General features: G+C 47.1%; 1 protein-coding gene and 1 pseudogene across 2 annotated transcripts in view; both read right to left on the bottom strand.

Moving 5' to 3' along the window:
- The window catches only part of LOC134980847 (putative N-acetylated-alpha-linked acidic dipeptidase), a 466,241-nt gene that overhangs the window by 308,260 nt on the left and 136,107 nt on the right, over positions 1 to 21,874 (bottom strand). The gene's annotated exons all lie outside the window — the stretch shown is intronic.
- On the bottom strand, positions 10,253 to 10,369 carry LOC134981768 (5S ribosomal RNA; annotated as a pseudogene).

Genomic DNA, 21,874 nt, shown 5'->3' with positions numbered 1-21,874 from the left:
TGCGTGACACTGCAGTGACACTCCTAGATGGGCCCGGTGTTTGTGTCGGCCACTAGGGTCGCTTATCTTACTCACACAGCTACCTCATTGCGCCTCTTTTTTTCTTTGCGTCATGTGCTGTTTGGGGAGGGTTTTTTGGAAGGGACATCCTGCATGACACTGCAGTGACACTCCTAGATGGGCCCGGTGTTTGTGTCGGCCACTAGGGTCGCTTATCTTACTCACACAGCTACCTGATTGCGCCTCTTTTTTTCTTTGCGTCATGTGCTGTTTGGGGAGGGTTTTTTGGAAGGGACATCCTGCGTGACACTGCAGTGCCACTCCTAGATGGGCCCGGTGTTTGTGTCGGCCACTAGGGTCGCTTATCTTACTCACACAGCTACCTCATTGCGCCTCTTTTTTTCTTTGCGTCATGTGCTGTTTGGGGAGGGTTTTTTGGAAGGGACATCCTGCGTGACACTGCAGTGCCACTCCTAGATGGGCCCGGTGTTTGTGTCGCCCACTAGGGTCGCTTATCTTACTCACACAGCTACCTCATTGCGCCTCTTTTTTTCTTTGCGTCATGTGCTGTTTGGGGAGGGTTTTTTGGAAGGGACATCCTGCGTGACACTGCAGTGACACTCCTAGATGGGCCCGGTGTTTGTGTCGGCCACTAGGGTCGCTTATCTTACTCACACAGCTACCTCATTGCGCCTCTTTTTTTCTTTGCGTCATGTGCTGTTTGGGGAGGGTTTTTTGGAAGGGACATCCTGCGTGACACTGCAGTGACACTCCTAGATGGGCCCGGTGTTTGTGTCGGCCACTAGGGTCGCTTAGCTTAGTCATCCAGCGACCTAGGTGCAAATTTTAGGACTAAAAATAATATTGTGAGGTGTGAGGTATTCAGAATAGACTGAAAATGAGTGTAAATTATGGTTTTTGAGGTTAATAATACTTTGGGATCAAAATGACCCCCAAATTCTATGATTTAAGCAGTTTTTTAGTGTTTTTTGAAAAAAACACCCGAATCCAAAACACACCCGAATCCGACAAAAAAAATTCGGTGAGGTTTTGCCAAAACGCGGTCGAACCCAAAACACGGCCGCGGAACCGAACCCAAAACCAAAACACAAAACCCGAAAAATTTCCGGCGCTCATCTCTAATGCACAAGCGATGAGCGGTGAGCGCTAATGCGCTCTACCGCTTCACCGCCGGTGGCCGCCGTTCATCTACTGGTATTACCAGTAGATGAACAGGGGGGTGAATGGCTTTCCATAGCATCCTGCTACAGAAAGCCGCCCACCCCTGCTGACATCACTGGGCAGGGGGGGAAAGCGCTCAGTGTGTATGCACTGAGCGATTTTCAGGCCAGCAATGTCAGCGATCATCGCCCAGTGTGTATGCACCTTTAGTCTTACACTCATCTGATATACTGCTCTGCCTAATATAATGACTGACAATGAAAGCAGTAGTGGAGGAATTGTTGTTAATTTTGTTGGCAGACTAGACATAAAACAATATAATCCTTCCAACTGTGCCAGATATAGAGTTGATCTCTATAAGATAATGTATGTAAACATGGCACAGTATACATTTGCATTTTAAATGAATGAAGAGAAGGTCTGCCATCTGGATACTCCAGGGCACCTATCTGACACAGATGCCAATGGAAACATTCTATGGGATTTAATTAGCCTGCTGTCGGATCAGGAGCATCATTTCTATAACTACCACACAAACATACAACTTTTCAGACATCTGTATGAAATGATCACCATGGCAAAATGCCTTTGATCAAGCTGTTTCCGTGGCAACTAGTACACCAACAGCTTATATGGAGAGAAACTGGGCATTTTGTATATAGTTGCGAAGTTGTGCTGACCAACTACAGTCATTTGCTGGTAATAAAGCTCAAGATACTGTACACATGTTTATAGTATTTGCTTATGGCAACTAATGAATATGAACATAACGTAAATAATGTTTTTTAACTTACTTTTTCCCTATATATAGTACACCTATATATACACAGTAATACACTTCTCTAAAAAAAACCTTGTCCACTATTCAGCTTTCAGAAATTTGGGTGCTTGCGGGAAAGCATTACATAGTCATATCAATGCAGATTGGAAGTACTGCATGTCAGGTTTGTATATGATTTCTGCCTCTGAATAGTCCAATATAACAGCTAAACAGATGACATCATTTCATTTGTTTGGGGGTTACTTTTTACATTTTCAGCCATTACATGGAGAAAGTATCTATTCAGTGGAGCATAAAATGAAAAATAAAAAAAATTATATTAGTCACAAACACGACTGGTGTAGACATAAGAGCCTGATTCTGAGTCATACACAAACCTGCATGCAATAACAATGTTCACGTAATTGAGCAATTATTTGCAATTCATAAGCACAAAACATTCTGAAACCCCTATGACACATATGTTACACAAAGGTGCTGATGTGATGGGGTCAAATGGTATCAGAAATGGGGCTGAATAGTGATGGGTGGTGACGGGGAAGTGGCTAGTACTGCATGCAATAATTATCCACCCAGTGGGCGTGTTATGGGAGGGCTAAAAGTGACTGCACTCACAGCTGCAGTATGGCAGGACAAGGTCAGAGGGAGAAAATACACCTGCCATAGGGCTGATCAAGTTTCGATGATGTGACCGATGTTTGCGCATCTGGACACAGTAATCAGTATTACAGTGTGCAGGATGCTTAAAAGTAGTGATGAGCGGGTTCGGTTCCTCGGGATCCGAACTTCACCAATTTTTGCACGGTTCCGAGCAGACTCTTGGTTAACCCGAGCGCGCCCGAACGTCATCATCCCGCTGTCGGATTCTCGCGAGATTCGTATTCTATATAAGGAGACGCGCGTCGCCGCCATTTTTCACTCGTGCATTGGAAATGATAGTGAGAGGACGTGGCTGGCGTTCTCTCAGTTTCTGTGTTCAGTGTGCTGCAAATATCTGCTCAGTGTGCTGCAAATATCTGTGCTCAGTGTGCTGCAAATATCTACGTTCTCTGCCTGAAAAACGCTCCATATCTGTGCTCAGTGTGCTGCAAATATCTGTGCTCAGTGTGCATTATTGTGGGGACTGGGGACCACCAATATTATATAGTAGGAGGACAGTGCAGAATTTTGCTGACCAGTGATCACAAGAATTATATCAGTACGGTAAAGTAGTCCACTGCTCTACCTACCTCTGTGTCGTGAAGTATACTATCCATCCATACCTGTGGTGCATTTTAGTTGTGCGCAGTATATATATAGTAGTAGGACAGTGCATAATTTTGCTGACCACCAGTATATAATATATAGCAGTACGGTACAGTAGGCCACTGCTCTACCTACCTCTGTGTCGTCAAGTATACTATCCATCCATACCTGTGGTGCATTTAAGTTTTTGTGCGCAGTATATAGTAGTAGGACAGTGCATAATTTTGCTGACCACCAGTATATAATATATAGCAGTACGGTACAGTAGGCCACTGCTCTACCTTCCTCTGTGTCGTCAAGTATATAGTAGTAGGACAGTGCATAATTTTGCTGACCACCAGTATATAATATATAGCAGTACGGTACAGTAGGCCACTGCTCTACCTACCTCTGTGTCGTCAAGTATACTATCCATCCATACCTGTGGTGCATTTAAGTTTTTGTGCGCAGTATATAGTAGTAGGACAGTGCATAATTATGCTGACCACCAGTATATAATATATAGCAGTACGGTACAGTAGGCCACTGCTCTACCTTCCTCTGTGTCGTCAAGTATACTATCCATCCATACATGTGGTGCATTTAAGTTTTTGTGCGCAGTATATATATAGTATTAGGACAGTGCATAATTTTGCTGACCACCAGTATATAATATATAGCAGTACGGTACAGTAGGCCACTGCTCTACCTACCTCTGTGTTGTCAAGTATACTATCCATCCATACCTGTGGTGCATTTAAGTTTTTGTGCGCAGTATATATATAGTAGTAGGACAGTGCATAATTAAGTCTGCAGAGATTCAAAGACCTGCTGGTGAGAAAATTGTCAAGTCAAGCGGAATGTGACCCGTCCACAGCTCCTCCTTCACATTCTCCCGCAACTGGGGCTGCGAGGAAAAGGCTAAGAATTCCAAGCCCACCCGCTGGCGGTGATGCAGGGCAGTCTGGAGCGAGTGCTGACATCTGGTCCGGACTGAAGGACCAGCCAACGATTACTGACATGTCGTCTACTGTCACTGCATATGATTCTGTCACCATTGAAAGAATGGTGGAGGATTATATGAGTGACCGCATCCAAGTAGGCACGTCAGACAGTCCGTACGTATACTGGCAGGAAAAAGAGGCAATTTGGAGGCCCTTGCAGAAACTGGCTTTAATTTACCTAAGTTGCCCCCGCTCCAGTGTGTACTCCGAAAGAGTGTTTAGTGCAGCTGCTCACCTTGTCAGCAATCGGCGTACAAGGTTACTTCCAGAAAATGTGGAGAAGATGATGTTCATCAAAATGAATTATAATCAATTCCTCCGTGGAGACATTCACCAGCAATTGCCTCCAGAAAGTACACAGGGACCTGAGATGGTGGATTCCGGTGGGGACGAATTAATAATCTGTGAGGAGGGGGATGTACACAGTGAAAGGGGTGAGGAATCGGACGATGATTAGGAGGTGGACATCTTGCCTCTGTAGAGCCAGTTTGTGCAAGGAGAGATTGATTGCTTCTTTTTTGGTGGGGGCCCAAACCAACCAGTCATTTCAGTCACAGTCGTGTGGCAGACCCTGTCACTGAAATGATGGGTTTGTTAAAGTGTGCATGTCCTGTTTATACAACATAAGCGTGGGTGGGAGGGCCCAAGGACAATTCCATCTTGCACCTCTTTTTTCTTTCATTTTTCTTTGCATCATGTGCTGTTTGGGGACTATTTTTTGAAGTGCCATCCTGTCTGACACTGCAGTGCCACTCCTAGATCGGCCAGGTGTTTGTGTCGGCCACTTGGGTCGCTTAGCTTAGTCACACAGCTACCTTATTGCACCTCTTTTTTCTTTGCATCATGTGCTGTTTGGGGACTATTTTTTTAATCTGCCATCCTGTCTGACACTGCAGTGCCACTCCTAGATGGGCCAGGTGTTTGTGTCAGGCACTTGGGTCGCTTAACTTAGTCACACAGCTACCTCATTGCACCTCTTTTTTCTTTGCATCATGTGCTGTTTGGGGACTATTTTTTTAATCTGCCATCCTGTCTGACACTGCAGTGCCACTCCTAGATGGGCCAGGTGTTTGTGTCGGCCACTTGGGTCGCTTAGCTTAGTCACACAGCTACCTCATTGCACCTCTTTTTTTCTTTGCATTATGTGCTGTTTGGGGACAATTTTTTTAATCTGCCATCCTGTCTGATACTGCAGTGCCACTCCTAGATGGGCCAGGTGTTTGTGTCGGCCACTTGGGTCGCTTAGCTTAGCCATCCAGCGACCTTGGTGCACCTCTTTTTTTCTTTGCATCATGTGCTGTTTGGGGACTATTTTTTGAAGTGCCATCCTGTCTGACACTGCAGTGCCACTCCTAGATGGGCCAGGTGTTTGTGTCGGCCACTTGGGTCGCTTAGCTTAGTCACACAGCTACCTTATTGCACCTCTTTTTTCTTTTGCATCATGTGCTGTTTGGGGACTATTTTTTTAATCTGCCATCCTGTCTGACACTGCAGTGCCACTCCTAGATGGGCCAGGTGTTTGTGTCAGGCACTTGGGTCGCTTAGTTTAGTCACACAGCTACCTCATTGCACCTCTTTTTTCTTTGCATCATGTGCTGTTTGGGGACTATTTTTTTAATCTGCCATCCAGTCTGACACTGCAGTGCCACTCCTAGATGGGCCAGGTGGTTGTGTCGGCCACTTGGGTTGCTTAGCTTAGCCTCACAGCTACCTCATTGCACCTCTTTTTTTCTTTGCATCATGTGCTGTTTGAGGACTATTTTTTTAATCTGTCATCCTGTCTGACACTGCAGTGCCACTCCTAGATGGGCCAGGTGTTTGTGTCGGCCACTTGGGTCGCTTAGCTTAGTCACACAGCTACCTCATTGCACCTCTTTTTTTCTTTGCATCATGTGCTGTTTGGGGACTATTTTTTTGAAGTGCCATCCTGTCTGACACTGCAGTGCCACTCCTAGATGGGCCAGGTGTTTGTGTCGGCCACTTGGGTCGCTTAGCTTAGCCATCCAGGGACCTTGGTGCACCTCTTTTTTTTCTTTGCATCATGTGCTGTTTGGGGACTATATTTTGAAGTGCCATCCTGTCTGACACTGCAGTGCCACTTCTAGATGGGCCAGGTGTTTGTGTCGGCCACTTGGGTCGCTTAGCTTAGTCACACAGCTACCTCATTGCACCTCTTTTTTTCTTTGCATCATGTGCTGTTTGGGGACTATTTTTTAAATCTGCCATCCTGTCTGACACTGCAGTGCCACTCCTAGATGGGCCAGGTGTTTGTGTCGGCCACTTGGGTCGCTTAGCTTAGTCACACAGCTACCTCATTGCACCTCTTTTTTTCTTTGCATCATGTGCTGTTTGGGGACTATTTTTTTAATCTGCCATCCATGTCTGACACTGCAGTGCCACTCCTAGATGGGCCAGGTGTTTGTGTCGGCCACTTGGGTCGCTTAGCTTAGTCACATAGCTATTTCATTGCGCCTCTTTTTTTCTTTGCATCATGTGCTGTTTGGGGACTATTTTTTTAATCTGCCATCCTGTCTGACACTGCAGTGCCACTCCTAGATGGGCCAGGTGTTTGTGTCGGCCACTTGGGTCGCTTAGCTTAGTCACACAGCTACCTCATTGCACCTCTTTTTTTATTTGCATCATGTGCTGTTTGGGGACTATTTTTTTGAAGTGCCATCCTGTCTGACACTGCAGTGCCACTCCTAGATGGGCCAGGTGTTTGTGTCGGCCACTTGGGTCGCTTAGCTTAGTCATCCAGCGACCTCGGTGCAAATTTTAGGACTAAAAATAATATTGTGAGGTGTGAGGTGTTCAGAATAGACTGGAAATGAGTGAAAATTATGGTTATTGAGGTTAATAATACTATGGGATCAAAATGACCCCCAAATTCTATGATTTAAGCTGTTTTTGAGGGGGTTTTGTAAAAAAACAGCCGAATCCAAAACACACCCGAATCCGACAAAAAAAAATTTGAGGGAGGTTTTGCCAAAACGCGTCCGAATCCAAAACACGGCCGCGGAACCGAATCCAAAACCAGAACACAAAACCCGAAAAATGTCCGGTGCACATCACAGGGTCATCCTTGATGATTAAATCAGGCTACTAGGTTTACCATTTACTGTATGTCTGTTGCCGATTTCAATTCATTGGTAAAATCCACCAATCATCAGGGGCTTTGACAAAATGTAGATTACTAAATGTACCCCTTAGTGTCTGTTTTGTGCCGCCTGGCAACAGCTGGTTGGCAGATGAGCAAGCCTCCCGATTAATGCTGGAAGAAGATAAAGTGAAAATAAAAAATTCACTTAGCTTGTTGTATGGAAAAGGGTGGGGCCAAGCATCTGCTTTCTGAGCTAAAGGTCATGTGACCGCTTGAGCCCACACTCAGGTTAGAAATTTCTATAGCGCAGACATGGGAGGAAGCTGTGTCTGTTTCTCTGACAGAATACTTACAGCCAGAGGCATCACTAAGCCCCTTGACGCCAGGTGAGGTCACAAAAGGGGAGTGGCTTCAGGGGATAGGGGCATAGCTTCACGGTATGGGGGGCATGGCTAGCCGTCCCAACCTCCGTTTTTTATAATGCCGTGGTCCGGGAGGAGCGGGCTGCCCCCCAGGAGTACTCTTGCTGCAGTACCAGCTCCTACACAGGGACAGGAGCCAGGTTGCTGCACTGTAATGTTAGAGTGCAGCACCTGGCTCCTGTCAATGAGCAGAATCCGGCAGTTTGGTGTCACCACTCTGCGCGTGACATCCCGGTGTGGGCCACACCACCCTTGTGACGCCAATGTTCATAGCTGTCCTCCATTGTCCTGCAATAACATGACAGGAGAGCCAGCAAGCAGTGGTGGCAGCAATTACTTATCATTTAAACTGTTATTTAAAAAGTCAGGTGCGTGTAATACTGTAAATGTTTTTTTCTTTCTACCTCAGTGTCTGAGGTAAAAGTTACCGCCAAAAGTTACCTTTTTCTCTGTTCTTAGACAGAAATAAAGTGGTCTCTTCCTGCTGGCAGTGATCCTTTATCATTTAAACTGTTAATTATAGTATGATCAAAAATATATTTTTCTGTTAAGTAAGCAGAATACATTTTTTCTATCTCCGAATATGAGGTACAAATCACTGCCAAACACACCTATCCTTCCAGAGACTATTCAGGAATGCCAGAAACTGTAGCTGTTCCTGAAATTGCCCACAGTCGGCAAAACATGAGGTATAAAAGTAAATGTGGAGAAAAATTTACACAAAGATGCCTGTTGAGGCAATAAGGATCCTTCCTTGAAATTGCCCCCAGGTGGAAAGTACCAGTGTCTGCAGCAGGCACATTTCTCATGCCAGTAGCTGGCACAGTACCTTTGCCCAAAGCTGGCTTCATTAGGACACCCATTAAGACAGAAGGGGTTCCAACACAATGCCTCTCTATTAAACTATACTGAGTATGTATGTCCAACATGTCCCTCTTCAGTGGACAGTGAGTTAGAAGAAGTGACTACAGTAGGTGCTCAGTCTCTTAAAAGAGGCAAGTATAGTAACATGCAGATGGCCAGCATAGCACTAGCAGCTAAGATCCTACCAATTTATATACTGTAGCTTGCATTGGAGGCTTAGTCAGAAGTATACAAGTTTGTCCAGCTATCCTATAGAGCAATCCTAGTCACAGGTGACAAATGGGTTTTAAGCATTTATACAGGTCTCCAAAATGTATCCACACAATTTGCCCTGAAGTTGACTCTTCTGTTCTTAAACATTGGGGTGATATGTCTCAAAGCAATCCCATGGAATAGTAGGCCCTACACACTTGAAGATATAACTGAGTGATATGAACGTTCTTGTTCATTAATGAACGAGAACTCGTTCATATCGTTCAGTGTGTAGGCACCAACGACGAATGATGTGCGGCCCCGTGCTCGTTTATCATTGGTGCCTGCTCGTTCATACCTGCAAGCCAATATGGACAATCTCGTCCATATTAGCATGCAGGGCTATGGGGACGGAAACTTCACTCCCCCCGTCACCCCCCTTCCCCCCACCGCTGGGTCGTCCAACGGCCATATCGGCCGTCGGGCAGCTCAGCTGCACCTCAGCCAATGTGTAGGGTCCTTAAAGGTTAAGGCAAATTAAGTTTTAAAATGACTAATGATGAAGGTCTTTTACTTTTTGTTCAGAAAGCCTGATCCTGCCATACAGTAGCTGGGAAGATATGTAGTGCGAGACCTTATCATTGCCTCACTGAGGCCATGCAAAGATCAGATATTCTCCCATAATTTGAGAATTTAATGCATGGCATAGTACTGCTAATACATCTAGATCACCTTCTCTCATCCGTGGACTATCTGACTGTCAGATATGAAGTAGGCTTTGCATCCACCAGCTCTTGCCTTGTTATCACTAAGGATAACTAAAAACATGTTTTACAGTCAAGTGATTTCCTACCCAGTGCTATTAAGCCACAGAATTCTAGTACTTATAATATAGAACCTATTCTTACCTCAGACACAAGTTCAGAGAGTGTCCTTTTATTTAGCCTTAATGGTCAGGGATGATGGACTAACCTTAATTTATATAATATATCCAAAACACCTCCTTTGGAAATTGTATGGTTAAGTTTGATATAATCTGAGACTGGACAAATCCAAGTCTTTGTTTGGTAGCTCCCATCACCTCATACTTGAAAAACCTACTGCACTAATGCATGGCACTTGTTGGCCCTCTGAGTTTATGTTTGCCAAGCATTATTGGAAACCAACCAATCTTCCAAGCAACCAGCAGGTATGTGGTAGTCTACCCACCGGCTGTTGCTAGGTGGCAAGCCACCCAATGAATGAACAGAAGTTTGCAGGAATCTATGACCTGCAAACTTTCTTTGTTCTAGGGAATAGGACTGCTGCTTAGCAACAGCACCCACCCTACCCAACCTGTACCTTGTATATTTTAAAAGAAAGAATTGTGATCATATGTAACAATAATTAATGTAATATTACCTGACTTTGACTATTCAGGAATATGTTGGGGTCCGTCGGCGCAGTTTCCCCCCTATATAGTGCGTGACCAATTTGGTTACTTGCCCTACGACACCTGGTATTCCCGGGTGGTCACCCACTGAGTACTGACCAGGCCCTTACTTCTTTGCTTCCAAGATCAGACGAGATTGGGCTTACAGAGTAAGGTATGATTGTAGGGACTAGGTAAACAATAAGTGAGGCGTATGTTGATTTTTTCGAAAAAAAGATTTGTTCTATTCTAGAGTGACCATCATCTTATTGATATTGTAGCCCATAAGTAATATCTCAGGGCAAATTGTTTGAATCATAGGTTACAAGTTAATGGGTAATGAATGATCAATTTGAGTTGAGTCACGTATAAGGAGGTATGAGGCACCTGTGCCTTAGATACTAATTTCTCCTAAAGAAACAGAAAACACCATCTCAAGTAGTCATATAATAATTGTACTTGCATCAAAACAGTTAATTTAAATCACGTATTAGAGGTACACGTGTGCCTCAAATGGCAGTATATGCCTTAAATACACATTCCTCCTAACCAGTAGCGGATCTTGCCACGGGCAAGCAGTACTTTTGCCCGAGGCGCCGCCTTCCGGAGGGCGCCGCACCATGTCAAGATCCGCCACTGTGCCCCCCGCTGTGCACCCACCCTGCTGGTCCCCCGCTGTGAAGGGAACCAGACGCTACGCGTCTAGTTTCCCTTTGTGGAGAGGACCTTTGCTGTGCGGTGCGTGATGATGTCATCGCGCACCGCACAGCATTGTGGCACAGACACTAGGGGTCATAATTGACCTCTAGTGTCTATGCATCCGAGGAGAGGACCAGCGCTGGCGGAGGTCTGCAGCGGTCTGGAATCAGGAGTGGGGATGTAAGTATACTTTTTTTCTCTAACGTCCTAGTGGATGCTGGGGACTCCGTAAGGACCATGGGGAATAGACGGGCTCCGCAGGAGACAGGGCACTTTAAGAAAGAATTTGGATTCTGGTGTGTTCTGGCTCCTCCCTTTATGTCCCTCCTCCAGACCTCAGTTTGAATCTGTGCCCGGACGAGCTGGGTGATACTTAGTGAGCTCTCCTGAGCTTGCTAAAAAGAAAGTATTTTGTTAGGTTTTTTATTTTCAGAGAGATCTGCTGGCAACAGACTCTCTGCTACGTGGGACTGAGGGGAGAGAAGCAGCCCTACTCACTAAATATAGGTCCTGCTTCTTAGGCTACTGGACACCATTAGCTCCAGAGGGATCGTACACAGGATCGCACCCTTGGTCGTCCGATTCCGGAGCCGCGCCGCCGTCCCCCTCGCAGAGCCGGAAGACAGAAGCCGGCGACAGAAGCAAGAAGACTTCGAAATCGGCGGCAGAAGACTCCTGTCTTCATATGAGGTAGCGCACAGCACTGCAGCTGTGCGCCATTGCTCCCACACTACACCCACATACCGTGGTCACTGTAAGGGTGCAGGGCGCAGGGGGAGGCGCCCTGGGCAGCAATTAGAGACCTCTTTGGCAAAAGTTTGCATAATATACAGTTGGGCACTGTATATATGTATGAGCCCCCGCCAAAATTGTACATGAAAGCGGGACAGAAGCCCGCCGTCGAGGGGGCGGAGCTTCTTCCTCAGCACTCACCAGCGCCATGTTTTTTCTCCACAGCACCACTGAGAGGAAGCTCCCCAGCCTCTCCCCTGCAGTTACACGGTAGAAGAGGGTAAAAAGAGAGGGGGGGGCACATAGTTAGGCGCAAAAATCAATATAAACTGCAGCTACTGGATTAACATTAAATTACTGTGTTATTCCTGGGTTAATAGCGCTGGGGGGTGTGCTGGCATACTCTCTCTCTGTCTCTCCAAAGGGCCTTATGGGGGAATTGTCTTCAGATGAGCATTCCCTGAGTGTGTGGTGTGTTGGTACGTGTGTGTCGACATGTCTGAGGTAAAAGGCTCCCCTAAGGAGGAGATGGAGCAAATATGTGTGTGAGAGGGTGTCTCCGTCGACAACGCCGACACCTGTTTGGATATGTGTAATTAAGGGCTAAGGTGAATTTATTGCACAAAAGATTAGAGAACAGACAGGAAATCTACCCATGTCTGTCCCTATGTCGCAGAGACCTTTAGAGTCTCTCAATGCTCACTATCCAAAATAATAGACACTGATATCGACACGGAGTTTGACTCCAGTGTCGACTACGATAATGCAAAGTTACAGCCAAAATGGCAGAAAAGTATTCAATATATGATTATTGTAATAAAAGATGATTTGCATATCACTGATGACTCATCTGTCCCTGACACGAGAGTACACATGTTTAAGGGGAAGAAAGCTGAGGTAAATTTCCCTCCTCTCATGATGAAAAAGAGCGGGAATCTCCAGACAAGAGACTGCAGTTTCCCACAAAGAATTCTCAGGCAGTATCCTTTCCCCACTAGGGCCAGGATATGATGGGAATCTTCCCCTAGGGTGTCACGTTTTCCCAAAAAGTAGCCCTGACGTAACAGCTATTCTCAGGGATCCTGCAGATAGCGTGCACATTCTGGTACACTACTCAGACCGGCGATTGTGTCGGCATGGGTTTATAGCGCTGTGGCAGCGTGGACAGGTACCTTATCAGCAGAGATTGAAACCCTAGCATGTATATAGATATATATATATATATATATATATAGAGATATATATATATATATATTAAAGATGCTGTCTTAAGAGATATGTATATATAAAACATGCCCAAAGAGACATGAGTATACTGGGTCCTAGAGTCAAAGCTATGTCGATTTCTGCTTGACGTGTCCTGTAGAATATGCAATGGACAGATGATGCCGACTTAAGAGGCATATGGAAGGCTGACGATTGTGTGGAGAAGGGTTCTCAGACCTGGTCTCCACAGCTATAGCTGGTAATTCTGATATTTTGCCTTATATTCCTGCACAGCCTAGGAAAGCACGACATTATCAAATGCAGCCTTTCGAATAAAGAAACAAGAAAGTCCGAGGTGCGTCCTTTCTTGCCAGAGGAAAGAAGCTGCACAACACAGCTAGTTCCCAGGAACAGAAGTCCTCCCCAGCCTCTAAAAAAATCCACCGCATGTCGCTGGGGCTCCACAGGCGGAGCTAGGCCCGGTGGGGTCACGCCTTCGTAAGTTCAGCCACTGTTAGATCCCTGGGCAATAGATATTGTGTCTCAGGTATACAAGCTGGACTTTGAGAAGATGCCCCCTCAACGACGGCCCTGCCGGCTTCCCCCCACGAGAGGGAAACAGTGTTAACTGCAATTCACAAATTGTATCTTCAACAGGTGGTGGTCAAGGTTCCCCTCCTTTAACAAGGAGGGGGTTATTATTCGACCATGTTGTAGTCCCGAAACCAGACGGTTCGGTCAGACCCATATTGAATTTAAAATCCCTGAACATATACCTGAAAAGGTTCAAGTTCAAGATGGAATCGCTAAGAGTGGTCATTGCAAGCCTGAAAGGGGGAGATTTTATGGTGACTCGGGACCTAAAGGATGCATACCTTCATGTCCCCATTTATCCACCTCATCAGGCGTACCTCAGAATTGCGGTACGGGATTGTCATTACCAATTTCAGACGTTGCCGTTTGGTCTCTCCACGGCCTTGAGAATATTCACCAAGGTAATGGCGGAAATGATGGTGCTCCTGCGGAAGCAAGGTGTCACTATTATCACGTACTTGGACGATCTCCTCATAAAAGCGAGATCAAGAGAGCAGTTGCTGAACAGCGTATCACTTTCTCTGGAAGTGTAACGGCAACACGGCTGGATTCTATATATTCCAAAGTCGCAGCTGGTTCCTACAGCTCATCTGCCTCTCCTAGGCATGATCCTAGACACAGACCAGAAAAGGGTTTATCTCCCGATAGAGAGAGCTCAGGAGCTCGTGACGCTGGTCAGGAATCTATTAAAACCAAAACAGGTGTCAGTGCATCACTGCACTCGAGTCCTGGGAAGGAGGGTGGCATCAAACGAGGCCATTCCCTTCGGCAGGTTCCATGCGAGGACCTTCCAATGGGACTTACTGGACAAGTGGTCCAGATCACATCTTCAGATGCATCGGTTAATCACCCTTTCCTCCAGGGCCAGGGTGTCTCTCCTGTGGTGGCTGCAGAGTGCTCACCTTCTCGAAGGTCGCAGATTCGGCATTCAGGACTGGGTCCTGGTGACCACGGATGCAAGCCTCCGAGGGTGGGGGGCAGTCACACAGGGAAGAAATTTCCAAGGGCTGTGGTCAAGGCAGGAGACTTGCCTTCACATCAATATCCTGGAACTAAGGGTTATATACAACGCCCTAAGTCAAGCGGAGACCCTGCTTCGCGACCAACCGGTTCTGATTCAGTCAGACAATATCACCGCAGTGGCTCATGTAAACCGCAAGGCGGCACAAGGAGCAGGGTGGCGATGGTAGAAGCCACCACAATTCTTTGCTGGGCGGAGAATCAAGTAAGCGCACTGTCAGCAGTGTTCATTCCGGGAGTGGACAACTGGGAAGCAGACTTCCTCAGCAGGCACGACCTCCACCCGGGAGAGTGGAGACTTCATCAAGAAATCTTCATGCAGATTGCAAGTCGGTGGGAACTGCCAAAGGTGGCCATGATGGCATCCCGCCTCAACAAAAAGCTGCAGAGATATTGCGCCAGGTCAAGAGACCCTCAGGCAATAGCTGTGGACGCACTGGTGACACCGTTGGTGTTTCCATCGGTCTATGTATTTCCTCCTCTTCCTCTCATACCCAAGGTGCTGAGAATCATAAGGAACCGAGGAGTGAGAACAATACTCTTTGTTCCGGATTGGCCAAGAAGGACTTGGTATCCAGATCTGCAAGAAATGCTCACAGAGGACCCATGGCCTCTGCCTCTAGCACAGGACTTGTGCAACAGGGGCCCTGTCTGTTCCAAGACTTACCGCGGCTGCGTTTGACGGCATGGCGGTTGAACGCCGGATCCTAGCAGAAAAAGGCATTCCGGATGAGGTCATTCCTACGCTGATAGAGGCTAGGAAGGATGTGACGGCTCAACATTATCACTGTATATAGCAAAAATATGTGGCTTGGTGTGAGGCCAGGAACGCCCCTATGGAGGAATTCCAGCTGGGCCTTTTCCTTCACTTCCTACGGTCGGGAGTGACCTTGAGCCTGAAGTTCAGACGTTTGTAAAGGGAGTACTGCATGTTCAGCCCCCTTTTGTGCCTCCAGTGGCACCTTAGGATCTTAACGTGGTGTTGAGTTTCCTGAAATCACACTGGTTTGAACCACTCAAAACGATGGAAGTAAAATATCTCACGTGGAAGGTGGTCATGCTATTAGCCTTGGCTTCGGCTAGGCGTGTGTCAGAATTGGCGGCTTTGTCACATAAAAGCCCTTATCTGGTTTTCCATGCGGATAGAGCAGAATTGCGGACCGCCCACAATTTCTGCCGAAAGTGGTTTCATCCTGTCATATAAACCAACCTATTGTGGTGCCTGTGGCTACTACTGACTTGGAGGATTCCGAGTCGCTGGATGTAGTCAGGGCTTTGAAGGTTTATGTAGCCAGAACGGCTAAGTTCAGGAAAACAGAATCTTTGTTTATCCTGTATGCTTCCAACAAGCTTGGGGCGCCTGCTTCAAAGCAAACTATTGCTCGCTGGATCTGTAACACGATTCAGCAGGCTCATTCTGCGGCTGGGTTGCCGCTGCCTAAATCAGTTAAGGCCCATTCCACAAGGAAGGTGGGCTCTTCTTGGGCGGCTGCCCGAGGGGTCTCGGCATTACAGCTTTGCCGAGCAGCTACTTGGTCAGGTTCAAACACCTTTGCAAAGTTCTACAAGTTTGATACCCTGGCTGAGGAGGACCTTGTGTTTGCTCATTCGGTGCTGCAGAGTCATCCGCACTCTCCCGCCCGTTTGGGAGCTTTGGTATAATCCCCATGGTCCTTACGGAGTCCCCAGCATCCACTAGAACGTTAGAGAAAATAAGATTTTACTTACCGGTAAATCTATTTCTCGTAGTCCGTAGTGGATGCTGGGCGCCCATCCCAAGTGCGGACTTCTTCTGCAATACTTGTATATAGTTATTGCTTAAATAAGGGTTATGTTATGGTTGCATCAGGGTTGATCTGATGCTCCGTTGTTGTTCATACTGTTAACTGGGTATGTTTATCACAAGTTATACGGTGTGATTGGTGTGACTGGTATGAGTCTTGCCCTGGATTCCAAAATCCTTTCCTTGTACTGTCAGCTCTTCCGGGCACAGTTTCTCTAACTGAGGTCAGGAGGAGGGACATAGAGGGAGGAGCCAGAACACACCAGAATCCAAATTCTTTCTTAAAGTGCCCTGTCTCCTGCGGAGCCCGTCTATTCCCCATGGTCCTTACGGAGTCCCCAGCATCCACTACGGACTACGAGAAATAGATTTACCAGTAAGTAAAATCTTATTTTTTTTTCTTTCAGCGGCGCTACAAATGGGGGCGTAACTGACCACTCCCTCGTTTTAAGCCACGCCCCTAATGTTTTCGCACGGGGCGCCACAAGGGCAAGAACCGGCCCTGCTCCTAACCAGACGGTAGACATAATATTAAATAGCAATAGATACAGATATAGATTATTCGTGGTAGATACTGATACTGGGGTACGATTTAGGTACCAAATTTGTTGGTTCCCAACCTCTTAATTGCCAGGGGGGGTCATTCTGAGTTGTTCGCTCGTTATTTTTTTTCGCAACGGAGCGATTAGTCGCGAATGCGCATGCGCAATGTCCGCAGTGCGACTGCGCCAAGTAAATTTGCTATGCAGTTAGGATTTTTACTCACGGTTTTTTCTTCGTTCTGGTGATCGTAATGTGATTGACAGGAAGTGGGTGTTTCTGGGCGGAAACAGGCCGTTTTATGGGTGTGTGCGAAAAAACGCTACCGTTTCTGGGAAAAACGCGGGAGTGGCTGAAGAAACGGAGGAGTGTCTGGGCGAACGCTGGGTGTGTTTGTGACGTCAAACCAGGAACGACAAGCACTGAACTGATCACAGATGCCGAGTAAGTTTGAAGCTACTCAGAAACTGCTAAGAGGTGTGTAATCGCAATTTTGAGAATCTTTCGTTCGCAATTTTACTATGCTAAGATTCACTCCCAGTAGACGGCGGCTTAGCGTGTGCAAAGCTGCTAAAAGCAGCTTGCGAGCGAACAACTCGGATTGAGTGCCAGTATGTAGTTATAAAAAATGTTCCAACTTAATCCTAAAGAAAGGGTATAGCAGAGAATGGCTGTGGCTAGGATACAGGTGTATCAGTCCAGGGTAAGGTCAGCGCACTCTGCAGAGGAAAATAAGATTTTAAACCTACCGTTAAATCTTTTTCTCCTAGTCCGTAAAGGATGCTGGGGACTCCGTAAGGACCATGGGGTATAGACGGGCTCCGCAGCAGACATGGGCACTCTAAGACTTTAGATGGGTGTGAACTGGCTCCTCCCTCTATGCCCCTCCTCCAGACCTCAGTTATAGAACTGTGCCCAGAGGAGACGGACAGTACGAGGAAAGGATTTTTGTTAATCTAAGGGCGAGATACATACCAGCCCACACCATACACACCGTACAACATGGTATATACTAAACCAGTTAACAGTATGAACAAAACAGCATCAGCCAGAGACTGATCTCAACTGTAATATAACCCTTATGTAAGCAACAACTATAAACAAGCCTTGCAGAATTTGTCCGCACTGGGACGGGCGCCCAGCATCCTCTACGGACTAGGAGAAAAAGATTTACCGGTTGGTTTAAAATCTTATTTTCTCTTACGTCCTAGAGGATGCTGGGGACTCCGTAAGGACCATGGGGTTTATACCAAAGCTCCATACCGGGCGGGAGAGTGCGGATGACTCTGCAGCACCGATTGAGCAAACATGAGGTCCTCAACAGCCAGGGTATCAAACTTGTAGAATTTTTCAAAAGTGTTTGAACCCGACCAAGTAGCTGCTCGTAAAAGCTGTAATGCCGAGACGCCTCGGGCAGCCGCCCAAGAAGAGCCCACCTGCCTAGTAGAATGGGCCTTTACCGAATTTGGTAACGGCAATCCAGCCGTAGAATGAGCCTGCTGAATCGTGTTACAGATCCAGCGAGCAATAGTCTGCTTAGAAGCAGGAGCGCCAACCTTGTTGGCTGCATACAGGACAAACAGAGCCTCTGTTTTCCTAACCCGAGATGTCCTGGCTACATACATTTTTAAGGCCCTGACTACATCAAGTGACTTGGAATCCTCCACGTCACCCGTAGCCACAGGCACCACAATAGGTTGGTTCATATGAAACGATGAAACCACTTTAGGCAGAAACTGAGGACGAGTCCTCAACTCTGCTCGATCCACATGGAAAATCAGATAGGGGCTCTTGTGAGACAAAGCCGCCAATTCGGACACCCGCCTCGCAGATGCCAAGGCCAGCAACATGACCACTTTCCAAGTGAGAAATTTTAATTCAACTGTTTGAAGAGGTTCAAACCAGTGTGATTTAAGGAACTATAACACCACGTTAAGGTCCCACAGTGCCACTGGGGGCACAAAAGGAGGTTGGATGTGCAGCACTCCCTTTACAAAAGTCTGGACTTCTGGGAGAGAAGCCAATCCCTTCTGAAAGAATATAGATAAGGCCGAAATCTGCACCTTAATGGAGCCTAACTTTAGGCCCATATCCACTCCTGTCTGTAGAAAACGACCCAGCTGAAAATCTTCCGTAGGAGCATTCTTGGCTTCACACCAAGATACATATTTCCTCCAGATACGGTGATAGTGCTTCGCCGTTACCTCCTTCCTAGCTTTGATTAGAGTAGGGATGACTTCCCCCGGAATACCTTTCCTAGCTAGGATTTGGTGTTCAACCGCCATGCCATCAAACGTAACCGCGGTAAGTCTTGGAACATACTGGGCCCCTGTTGCAACAGGTCCTCCCTGGGAGGAAGAGGCCACGGATCTTCTGTGATCATTTCCTGAAGATCTGAATATCAGGCCCTTCGAGGCCAATCTGAGACAATGAGTATTGTCTGCACTCTTGTTCGTCTTATTATTCTCAATATTTTTGAGATAAGTGGAAGCGGAGGGAACACATAGACCGACTGAAACACCCACGGTGTCACCAGGGCGTCCACCGCCACTTCCTGAGGGTCCCTCGACCTGGAACAATACCTCCAAAGCTTTTTGTTGAGGCGTGACGCCATCATGTCTATTTGAGGAAGTCCCCAACGACTTGTTACCTCTGCAAAGACTTCTTGATGAAGTCCCCACTCTCCTGGATGGAAATCGTGTCTGCTGAGGAATTCTGCCTCCCAGTTGTCTACTCCCGGAATGAAGACCGCTGACAGAGCGCTTACATGATTTTCCGCCCAGCGAAGAATCCTGGTGGCTTCTGCCATTGCTGCTCTGCTCCTTGTCCCGCCCTGGCGGTTTACATGCGCCACGGCTGTGACGTTGTCTGACTGGATCAGAACAGGCAGGTTGCGAAGAAGATTCTCCGCCTGTTGCAGGCCATTGTATATGGCCCTTAATTCCAGCACATTGATGTGTAGACAAGCCTCCTGGCTTGACCATGGCCCTCATTCCGAGTTGTTCGCTCGCAAGCTGCTTTTAGCAGCTTTGCACACGCTAAGCCGCCGCCTACTGGGAGTGAATCTTAGCATAGTAAAATTGCGAACGAAAGATTAGCAGAATTGCGAATAGACACTTCTTAGCAGTTTCTGAGTAGCTCCACACTTACTCGGCAACTGCGATCAGTTCAGTCAGTTTCGTTCCTGGTTTGACGTCACAAACACTCCCAGCGTTCGCCCAGACACTCCCCCGTTTCTTCAGACACTCCCGCGTTTTTCCCAGAAACGGCAGCGTTTTTTCACACACGCCCATAAAACGGCCAGTTTCCGCCCAGAAACACCCACTTCCTGTCAATCACATTACGATCACCAGACCGAAGAAAAAACCTCGTAATGCCGTGAGTAAAATTCCTAACTGCATAGCAAATTTACTTGGCGCAGTCGCACTGCGGACATTGCGCATGCGCATTAGCGACTAATCGCTCCATTGCGGAAAAAAAAATAACGAGCGAACAACTCGGAATGACCACCCATATTCCCTGAAAATTTTTTCCTTGTGTGACTGCTCCCCATCCTCGGAGGCTCGCGTCCGTGGTCACAAGAACCCAATCTTGAATGCCGAACCTGCGACCCTCTAGAAGGTGAGCACTCTGGAGCCACCACAGTAGAGAGACCCTGGCCCTGGGGGACAGGCTTATCCTCCGATGCATCTGTAGATGGGACCCTGACCACTTGTCCAGAAGGTCCCACTGAAAAGTTCTCGCATGGAACCTGCCGAACGGAATGGCCTCGTAGGCCGCCACCATCTTTCCCAATACTCAAGTGCATTGAAGAACTGACACTCTTTTTGGTTTCAGCAGGTCCTTGACCATGTTCTGGAGTTCCTGGGCTTTTTCCATTTGGAGAAAAACCGTCTTTTTTTCCGTGTCCAGAATCATGCCCAAAAATGACAGCCGAGTTGTCGGAATCAACTGCGACTTTGGTAGATTTAGAATCCAGCTGTGTTGTTGTAGTACTCTCAGGGAGAGAGACACGCTTTTTTGTAACTGATCTCTTGATCTTGCCTTTATCAGGAGATCGTTCAAGTATGGGATAATTGTGACCCCCTGCTTGCGCAGGAGCACCATCATTTCCGCCATTACCTTGGTGAAAATTCTCGGGGCCGTGGAAAGCCCAAACGGCAACGTCTGAAACTGGTAATGACAATCCTGTACAGCGAATCTCAGGTTGCCTGATGAGGAGGATATATGGGGACATGAAGGTATGCATCCTTTATGTCTAGTGACACCATAAAATCCCCCCCTTCCAGGCTGGAGATCACTGCCTGGAGAGATTCCATCTTAAATTTAAACTTCTTCAAATATATGTTTAGGGATTTTAGATTCAGAATTGGTCTGACCGAGCCATCCGGCTTCGGGACCACAAATAGGGTTTAATAAAACCCTTTCACCTGTTGCACTAGGGGAACCCTGATAATCACTTGCTGTTGACACAGCTTTTGTATGGCAGCTGAAACTATTTCCCTCCCTGGGGGAGAAGCTGGCAAGGCCGATTTGAAAAATCGGTGTGTGGAGGCACATCTTCGAACTCCAGCTTGTAGCCTTGGGATACAATTTCGACCACCCAAGGATCCAAATCCGACTGAACCCAGACTTGGCTGAAGAGTCGAAGACGTGCCCCCACCGGTGCGGACATCCACAGTGGAGCCCCAGCGTCATGCGGTGGATTTTGTAGAGGCCGGGGAGGATTTTTGTTCCTGTGAACTAGCCGTAGCTGGTGTTCTTTTCCCTCTACCTCTGGCGAGGAAGGAAGAGCCACGCCCCTTTCTGAACTTATGAGACAGAAAAGGACTGCATCTGGTATTGAGGTGTTTTCTTCTGCTGTGGGGGAACGTAAGGCAAAAAAGAAGACTTACCCGCGGTAGCTGTGGAAACCAGGTCCACGAGGCCCTCCCCAAATAAAACTTCACCTTTGTAAGGCAAAGCCTCCATATGTCTCTTTGAGTCCGCATAACCTGTCCATTGATGGGTTCACAGGGACCTTCTAGCAGAAACTGCCATGGCATTGGCTCTTGAACCCAAAAGCCCAGCCTCTCTCATATATAACGCTGCGTCCTTGATGTGCCCTAAGGTCAACAAAA

Source organism: Pseudophryne corroboree, chromosome 12, assembly GCF_028390025.1.
Source record: "Pseudophryne corroboree isolate aPseCor3 chromosome 12, aPseCor3.hap2, whole genome shotgun sequence".
Lineage (NCBI taxonomy): Eukaryota > Metazoa > Chordata > Amphibia > Anura > Myobatrachidae > Pseudophryne > Pseudophryne corroboree.
Note: the sequence above shows the minus strand (reverse complement) of the source record. Positions and strands in the feature narration are given on the sequence as shown.